This window comes from Salvelinus alpinus, chromosome 3 (genome assembly GCF_045679555.1).
Source record: "Salvelinus alpinus chromosome 3, SLU_Salpinus.1, whole genome shotgun sequence".
NCBI classification, from domain to species: domain Eukaryota; kingdom Metazoa; phylum Chordata; class Actinopteri; order Salmoniformes; family Salmonidae; genus Salvelinus; species Salvelinus alpinus.
The window spans coordinates 102,368,288-102,378,392 of NC_092088.1; the positions used below are offsets into that span (position 1 = coordinate 102,368,288).

General features: G+C 47.1%; 1 protein-coding gene across 1 annotated transcript in view; it reads right to left on the minus strand.

Moving 5' to 3' along the window:
- The window catches only part of LOC139571631 (ubiquitin thioesterase ZRANB1-like), a 60,169-nt gene that overhangs the window by 48,936 nt on the left and 1,128 nt on the right, over window positions 1-10,105 (minus strand). The gene's annotated exons all lie outside the window — the stretch shown is intronic.

Consider the following 10,105-nt stretch of genomic DNA (forward strand, 5'->3'; position numbering starts at 1 on the left):
CTCTGGCAAATGCCAAACGTCCTGCACGGTGTTGGGCTGTAAGCACAACCCCCACCTGTGGACGCCGGGCCCTCATACCACCCTCATGGAGTCTGTTTCTGACCGTTTGAGCAGACACATGCACATTTGTGGCCTGCTGGAGGTCATTTTGCAGGGCTCTGGCAGTGCTCCTCCTAATCCTCCTTGCACAAAGGCGGAGGTAGCGGTCCTGCTGCTGGGTTGTTGCCCTCCTACGGCCTCCTCCACGTCTCCTGATGTACTGGCCTGTCTCCTGGTAGCGCCTCCATGCTCTGGACACTACGCTGACAGACACAGCAAACCTTCTTGCCACAGCTCGCATTGATGTGCCATCCTGGATGAGCTGCACTACCTGAGCCACTTGTGTGGGTTGTAGACTCCGTCTCATGCTACCACTAGAGTGAAAGCACTGCCAGCATTCAAAAGTGACCAAAACATCAGCCAGGAAGCATAGGAACTGAGAAGTGGTCTGTGGTCACCACCTGCAGAACCACTCCTTTATTGGGGGTGTCTTGCTAATTGCCTAGAATTTCCACCTTTTGTCTATTCCATTTGCACAACAGCATGTGAAATTTATTGTCAATCAGTGTTGCTTCCTAAGTGGACAGTTTGATTTCACAGAAGTGTGATTGACTTGGAGTTACATTGTGTTGTTTAAGTGTTCCCTTTATTTTTTTGAGCAGTGTATATATATATATATATATATATATATATATATATCTGTTTATGACGTTATTTTATTTCATGACAGTCTTCATCCATAACGGTCGGTTATACGGTAATTGTACCAGCCCCTAGTCATGAAGGAAAAAGGAAACTGCACACTGCTCTTGATAGTATCACCGATATTTAATAAGCTTTACGTATCGGCCTCACGGCCTTCGTCAGAGTCATGAAGTCATTAGGTAGGTTAGTAGGTTTCCCCTTCAAGGTGTTTGCCAACTTTGTCTCAACAAAGACTCTTGACATTATTGTATCTGAACAACAACAAACTCCCTAGCCGGACAGAGAAAGACATCAGACCATGGAGAGGGGGGGAAGAGGTTAGCCTACCTAATGTTCATCAGCAAGGTCAAATAATAAAACTGTGATCTGATGTCACAGAAGAGGAGGTTAACCTAATCATAAACTGTGATCTGATGTCACAGAGGAGGAGGTTAACCTAATCATAAACTGTGATCTGATGTCACAGAAGAGGAGGTTAACCTAATCATAAACGGTGATCTGATGTCACAGAAGAGGAGGTTAACCTAATCATAAACGGTGATCTGATGTCACAGAAGAGGAGTTTAACCTAATCATAAACGGTGATCTGATGTCACAGAAGAGGAGGTTAACCTAATCATAAACGGTGATCTGATGTCACAGAAGAGGTTAACCTAATCATAAACGGTGATGATGTCACAGAAGAGGAGATTAACCTAATCATAAACTGTGATCTGATGTCACAGAAGAGGAGGTTAACCTAATCATAAACAGTGATCTGATGTCACAGAAGAGGAGGTTAACCTAATCATAAACTGTGATCTGATGTCACAGAGGAGGAGGTTAACCTAATCATAAACAGTGATCTGATGTCACAGAAGAGGAGGTTAACCTAATCATAAACAGTGATCTGATGTCACAGAAGAGGAGGTTAACCTAATCATAAACTGTGATCTGATGTCACAGAGGAGGAGGTTAACCTAATCATAAACAGTGATCTGATGTCACAGAAGAGGAGGTTAACCTAATCATAAACGGTGATGATGTCACAGAAGAGGAGGTTAACCTAATCATAAACTGTGATCTGATGTCACAGAAGAGGAGGTTAACCTAATCATAAACTGTGATCTGATGTCACAGAAGAGGAGGTTAACCTAATCATAAACGGTGATGATGTCACAGAAGAGGAGGTTAACCTAATCATAAACTGTGATCTGATGTCACAGAAGAGGAGGTTAACCTAATCATAAACAGTGATCTGATGTCACAGAAGAGGAGGTTAACCTAATCATAAACTGTGATCTGATGTCACAGAAGAGGAGGTTAACCTAATCATAAACAGTGATCTGATGTCACAGAAGAGGAGGTTAACCTAATCATAAACTGTGATCTGATGTCACAGAGGAGGAGGTTAACCTAATCATAAACAGTGATCTGATGTCACAGAAGAGGAGGTTAACCTAATCATAAACGGTGATGATGTCACAGAAGAGGAGGTTAACCTAATCATAAACTGTGATCTGATGTCACAGAAGAGGAGGTTAACCTAATCATAAACGGTGATGATGTCACAGAAGAGGAGGTTAACCTAATCATAAACTGTGATCTGATGTCACAGAAGAGGAGGTTAACCTAATCATGAACTGTGATCTGATGTCACAGAAGAGGAGCTTAACCTAATCATAAACTGTGATCTGATGTCACAGAAGAGGAGGTTAACCTAATCATATACGGTGATCTGATGTCACAGAAGAGGAGGTTAACCTAATCATAAACTGTGATCTGATGTCACAGAAGAGAAGGTTAACCTAATCATAAACTGTGATCTGATGTCACAGAAGAGAGGTTAACCTAATCATAAACTGTGATCTGATGTCACAGAAGAGGAGGTTAACCTAATCATAAACTGTGATCTGATGTCACAGAAGAGGTGGTTAACCTAATCATAAACTGTGATCTGATGTCACAGAAGAGAGGTTAACCTAATCATAAACTGTGATCTGATGTCACAGAAGAGGAGGTTAACCTAATCATAAACTGTGATCTGATGTCACAGAAGAGGAGGTTAACCTAATCATAAACTGTGATCTGATGTCACAGAAGAGGAGGTTAACCTAATCATAAACTGTGATCTGATGTCACAGAAGAGGAGGTTAACCTAATCATAAACTGTGATCTGATGTCACAGAAGAGGAGGTTAACCTAATCATAAACTGTGATCTGATGTCACAGAAGAGAGGTTAACCTAATCATAAACTGTGATCTGATGTCACAGAAGAGGAGGTTAACCTAATCATAAACTGTGATCTGATGTCACAGAAGAGGAGGTTAACCTAATCATAAACTGTGATCTGATGTCAAAGGCCTGTGGGTCAATATATATATAAACAGAAAATATTATGTGTGTCTCACTAACAAACTCCACAACCGGACAGAGACATCTGCCGTAGAGAGAGAGAGGACAGTAAATGTATTCATCACTAAGTTAGATGAGCTGTGAGGTGGTGAGAGTTGACAGCCCTCACAGAGCCTTCACAGAGCTCTCACAGAGCCCTCACAGAGCCCTCACAGAGCTCTCACAGAGCCCTCACAGAGCCCTCACAGAGCTCTCACAGAGCCCTCACAGAGCCCTCACAGAGCTCTCACAGAGCCCTCACAGAGCTCTCACAAAGCCCTCACAGAGCCCTCACAGAGCTCCCACAGAGCCCTCACCCAGTCAACAATCAGTCATTGGTCAATATGCATGTCCCAAGACAATATTATTTGTGTCTCAACAACAGACCGTCTGACTGTGGACAGAGGGGAGTAAATCAGAGCCAAGGTCAGACTGTCACAGTGTTGTCATGTGTTGTGCTCATGTTATGTCGAAGGCTATTTTTAACTTCCTGCTAGGATGGGTGGGTGACTGCTTGGCCCAGCGGAGCAGTCAGCACTAACCAGGCTAAAGAAGCATCAGTGAGTTATGTTTACGTGAACACTAACAATTGGATATTAAACTGATTAAAATGGCAGAAGGCCGAGTATGACAGTCATGTAAACACCTTTCTCTGCTTATCTTAAATGTGTGTCGGGTCATATTTGAAGTAAGCATACTCTGATTAAAACACCTGGTTTTCTGAGCAATGTTTCCAATTATAAGGACATACAGTGGCAAGAAAAAGTATGTGAACCCTTTGGAAAATCCTGGATTTCTGCATAAATTGGGTTATAAAATTTGATCTGATCTTCATCTAGGTCACAACAATAGACAAACACGGTCTGCTTAAACTAATGAAACAGACAAACAATATGTCTTCATGTCTTTATTGAACACACCGTGTAAACATTCACAGTGCAGGGTGGGAAAAGTATGTGAACCCTTGGATTTAATAACTGGTTGACCCTCCTTTGGCAGCAATAACCTCAACCAAACGTTTCTGTAGTTGTGGATCAGACCTGCACAACGGTCAGGAGGAAGTTTGGACCGGTCCTCTTTACAAGACTGTTTCAGTTCAGCAATATTGTTGGGATGTCTGGTGTGAACCGCTCTCTTGAGGTAATGCCACAGCATCTCCATCGGGTTGAGGTCAGGACTCTGACTGGGCCACTCCAGAAGGAGTATTTTCTTCTGTTGAAGCCATTCTGTTGTTGATTTACTTCTGTGTTTTGGGTCGTTGTCCTGTTGCATCACCCAACTTCTGTTGAGCTTCAATTGGCGGATAGATAGCCTAACATTCTCCTGCAAAAGGTCTTGATAAACTTGGGAATTCATTTTCCAGTCGATGATAGCAAGCTGTCCAGGCCCTGAGGCAGCAGAGCAGCCCCAAACCATGATGCTCCCTCCACCAGACTTTACAGTTGGGATGAGGTTTTGATGTTGGTGTGCTGTGCATTTTTTTCCACACATAGTGTTGTGTGTTCCTTCCAAACAACTCAACTGTAGTTTCATCCGTCCACAGAATATTTAGCCAGTAGCGCTGTGGAACATCCAGGGGCTCTTTTGTAAACTTCAGATGTTTTTTTGGACAGCAGTGGCTTCTTCCGTGGTGTCCTCCCATGAACACCATTCTTGTTCAGTGTTTTACGTATCGTAAACTCGTCAACAGAGATGTTAGCATGTTCCAGAGATTTCTGTAAGTCTTTAGCTGACACTCTAGGATTCTTCTTAACCTCAGTGAGCATTCTGCGCTGTGCTCTTGCAGTCATCTTTGCAGGACGGCCACTCAGGGAGAGTAGCAACAGTGCTGAACTTTCTCCATTTATAGACTATTTGTCTTACCGTCGTGGACTGATGAACATCAAGGCTTTTAGAGATACTTTTGTAACCCTTTCCAGCTTTATGCAAGTCAACAATTCTTCATCTTAGGTCTTCTGAGATCTCTTTTGTTTGAGGCATGGTTCTCATCAGGCAATGCTTCTTGTGAATAACAAACTAACATTTTGTTAGTGTTTTTATAGGGCAGGGCAGCTCTAACCAACATCTCCAATCTCGTCTCATTGACTGGACTCCAGGTTAACTGACTCCTGACTCCAATTAGCTTTTGGAGAAGTCATTAGCCTTGGGGTTCACATACTTTTCCCAACCTACACTGTGAATGTTTAAATGATGTATTCAATATAGACAAGAGAAATACACTAATTAGTATGTTATTAGTTTAAGCACACTGTGTTTGTCTATTGTTGTGATTAGACGATCAAATGTGATGATAAATTTATGCAGCATTCCAAGTAATTCCAAAGGGTTCACGTACTTTTTCTTGCTGCTGTATAAAACACCTTAATCGGCGTTCCAGAGGTGTATTTGATATGAGAAGGTTCTAGCACCAGCCGAGCGAGCCTCCCTCTGTAGCGCCAGTCAAGTGTTTTTGGGGAACCAATTAGAAGTCGTTATCACATACAAACTTTATATATGCTGGAACTCAGAATCTAATGTGCTTTCCAAAAATACCATGTTGGCTGTGGTAGATCGGTGATTTTCACTCAGTGTTTATAAGCCATGTTGACAAGGAGTCAGCTAGAGGAGGCTGTCCCCCAGGAGAGACTCTGTCTAGAAGAGAGAGACAGCTAGAGGAGACTGTCCCCAAGGAGAGCCAGCTAGAGGAGACTGTCCCTCTGGATCACTCTGTCCCCCAGGAGAGACAGCTAGAGGAGACTGTCCCCAAGGAGAGACAGCTAGAGGAGACTGTCCCTCGATCACGCTGTCCCCCAGGAGAGACAGCTAGAGGAGACTGTCCCCAAGGAGAGACAGCTAGAGGAGACCGTCCCTCTGGATCACTCTGTCCCCCAGGAGAGACAGCTAGAGGAGACTGTCCCCAAGGACAGCCAGCTAGAGGAGACTGTCCCCAAGGAGAGCCAGCTAGAGGAGACCGTCCCTCTGGATCACTCTGTCCCCCAGGAGAGACAGCTAGAGGAGACCGTCCCTCTGGATCACTCTGTCCCCCAGGAGAGCCAGCTAGAGGAGACCGTCCCTCTGGATCACTCTGTCCCCCAGGAGAGCCAGCTAGAGGAGACCGTCCCTCTGGATCACTCTGTCCCCCAGGAGAGACAGGAGTTTCTGGACACACAGCCAGGGGAGGGAGGGAGACAGCGATCTCTCCCTCCCCCTATAAAATCTGTGTTGCATTAAGACATTAAAACGGAATTAAAAAATATTCTAAAATGTATTGAACTTATTAGAAAATTATGTTATAAGAAATTAACAAAATGCATCAGTGATTCGTATTTTCCTGCAACTTTTCTGAAACGACACAGGACAACCCGTCTGTGTGTGTGTGTGTGTCTACTTTGTGTAACCGTTAGCGATGATGCTAATAATAACATTATTCTTGTAGAGCTGGAAAGGTATTCCCAAAAAAACTTCTGAATAAAATATGAACTACAAAATAGCCTATGCTTACCTGGCAGAATGATATCATTATTATTTGTATCAATGAAGGAGGCCATTTTGTTGTTGTTGTAAACTCTACAATCACATGAGCGCTACAGAAACATCACCAACCAAACAACGGTCTCTGGCTGGCGTGTGAATTACAGGGCAACTACACCCAAAAACATGGGGGAAAAAACAGGAGAAAAAACAAAAACTGGACAGATTTTATAGAGTCCTACTCTCCCACTTCTCCCTGTCCGTCCCTTTCTCCCTGTCCGTCCCTTTCTCCCTGTCCGTCCCTTTCTCCCTGTCCGTCCCTTTCCCTTTCTCCCTGTCCGTCCCTTTCCCTTTCTCCCTGTCCGTCCCTTTCTCCCTGTCCGTCTCTTTCCCTTTCTCCCTGTCCGTCCCTTTCTCCCTGTCCGTCCCTTTCTGTCCCTTTCCCTTTCTCCCGGTCCGTCTCTTTCCCTTTCCGTCTCTTTCCCTTTCTCCCTGTCCGTCCCTTTCTCTTTCTCCCTGTCCGTCCCTTTCCCTTTCTCCCTGTCCGTCCCTTTCCCTTTCTCCCTGTCCGTCCCTTTCTCCCTGTCCTTCCCTTTCTCCATGTCCGTCTCTTTCCCTTTCCGTCCCTTTCTCCCTGTCCGTCCCTTTCTCCCTGTCCGTCTCTTTCCCTTTCTCCCTGTCCGTCTCTTTCCCTTTCTCCCTGTCCGTCCCTTTCCCTTTCTCCCTGTCCGTCTCTTTCCCTTTCTCCCTGTCCGTCTCTTTCCCTTTCTCCCTGTCCTTCCCTTTCCGTCTCTTTCCCTATCCGTCCCTTTCCCTTTCTCCCTCTACGTCTCTTTCCCTTTCTCCCTGTCCGTCCCTTTCTCCCTGTCCGTCTCTTTCCCTTTCTCCCTGTCCGTCTCTTTCCCTTTCTCCCTGTCCGTCTCTTTCCCTTTCTCCCTGTCCGTCTCTTTCCCTTTCTCCCTGTCCTTCCCTTTCCGTCTCTTTCCCTATCCGTCCCTTTCCCTTTCTCCCTCTACGTCTCTTTCCCTTTCTCCCTGTCCGTCCCTTTCTCTTTCTCCCTGTCCGTCCCTTTCTCTTTCTCACTGTCCGTCCCTTTCTCTTTCTCACTGTCCGTCCCTTTCTCTTTCTCCCTGTCCGTCCCTTTCTCTCTGTCCGTCCCTTTCCCTTTCTCCATGTCCGTCTCATTCCCTTTCTCCCTGTCCGTCTCTTTCTCCCTGTCCGTCTCTTTCTCCCTGTCCGTCTCTTTCCCTTTCCGTCTCTTTCCGTCTGTCCGTCTCTTTCCGTCTGTCCGTCTCTTTCCCTTTCCGTCTGTCCGTCTCTTTCCCTTTCTCCCTGTCCGTCTCTTTCCCTTTCTCCCTGTCCGTCTCTTTCCCTTTCTCCCTGTCCGTCTCTTTCCCTTTCTCCCTGTCCGTCTCTTTCCCTTTCCGTCTCTTTCCCTTTCTCCCTGTCCGTCTCCCGCCCACTCTGTCCCTCCCTCGGTCGCCACTCTCCCACAGGACCCAGACAGGGATTAAAAATACCGGAGTTTGGCGCAGGTACAGCCGACTAGCGCTAGCTAACACCACAAAATGGATACTTGGGAGTCAAAGTATCGATATAATATCTTACTAAATAATATTGTGATTTCGAACTATAGATTTCCCCCCCCCCATCACTTTGTAGCGTGGCCAGTTAGTGACAACCAGGGTGAACACAGCGTGGCCAGTTAGTGACAACCAGGGTGAACTACGTGGCCAGTTAGTGACAACCAGGGTGAACACAGCGTGGCCAGTTAGTGACAACCAGGGTGAACGCAGCGTGGCCAGTTAGTGACAACCAGGGTGAACGCAGCGTGGCCAGTTAGTGACAACCAGGGTGAACGCAGCGTGGCCAGTTAGTGACAACCAGGGTGAACGCAGCGTGGCCAGTTAGTGACAACCAGGGTGAACGCAGCGTGGCCAGTTAGTGACAACCAGGGTGAACACAGCGTGGCCAGTTAGTGACAACCAGGGTGAACACAGCGTGGCCAGTTAGTGACAACCAGGGTGAACACAGCGTGGCCAGTTAGTGACAACCAGGGTGAACTACGTGGCCAGTTAGTGACAACCAGGGTGAACTACGTGGCCAGTTAGTGACAACCAGGGTGAACGCAGCATGGTCAGTTAGTGACAACCAGGGTGAACTACCGCAGCGTGGCCAGTTAGTGACAACCAGGGTGAACTACGAGGCCAGTTAGTGACAACCAGGGTGATCTACTGCAGCGTGGCCAGTTAGTGACAACCAGGGCGAACTTCTGCAGCGTGGTCAGTTAGTGACAACCAGGGTGAACTACGTGGCCAGATAGTGACAACCAGGGTGAACTGCTGCAGGAGGGCCAGTTAGTGACAACCAGGGTGAACTACCGCAGCGTGGCCAGTTTGTGACAACCAGGGTGAACTGCCGCAGCGTGGCCAGTTTGTGACAACCAGGGTGAACTACGTGGCCAGTTATTGACAACCAGGGTGAACTACGTGGCCAGTTAGTGACAACCAGGGTGAACTACGTGGCCAGTTAGTGACAACCAGGGTGAACTACGTGGCCAGTTAGTGACAACCAGGGCGAACTGCCGCAGCGTGGCCAGTTTGTGACAACCAGGGTGAACTACGTGGCCAGTTAGTGACAACCAGGGTGAACTGCTGCAGCGTGGCCAGTTAGTGACAACCAGGGTGAACTACCGCAGCGTGGCCAGTTAGTGACAACCAGGGTGAACTACGAGGCCAGTTAGTGACAACCAGGGTGATCTACTGCAGTGTGGCCAGTTAGTGACAACCAGGGTGATCTACTGCAGTGTGGCCAGTTAGTCACAACCAGGGTGAACTACGTGGCCAGTTAGTGACAACCAGGGTGAACTACTGCAGCGTGGCCAGTTAGTGACAACCAGGGTGAACTACTGCAGCGTGGCCAGTTAGTGACAACCAGGGTGAACTGCCGCAGCGTGGCCAGTTTGTGACAACCAGGGTGAACTACGTGGCCAGTTATTGACAACCAGGGTGAACTACGTGGCCAGTTAGTGACAACCAGGGTGAACTACGTGGCCAGTTAGTGACAACCAGGGTGAACTACGTGGCCAGTTAGTGACAACCAGGGCGAACTGCCGCAGCGTGGCCAGTTTGTGACAACCAGGGTGAACTACGTGGCCAGTTAGTGGCAACCAGGGTGAACTACTGCAGAGTGGCCAGTTAGTGACAACCAGGGTGAGCTACCGCAGAGTGGCCAGTTAGTGACAACCAGGGTGAACTACGTGGCCAGTTAGTGACAACCAGGGTGATCTACTGCAGTGTGGCCAGTTAGTGACAACCAGGGTGATCTACTGCAGTGTGGCCAGTTAGTCACAACCAGGGTGAACTACGTGGCCAGTTAGTGACAACCAGGGTGAACTACTGCAGCGTGGCCAGTTAGTGACAACCAGGGTGAACTACTGCAGCGTGGCCAGTTAGTGACAACCAGGGTGAACTGCTGCAGCGTGGCCAGTTAGTGACAACCAGGGTGAACTACTGCAGCGTGGCCAGTTAGTGACAA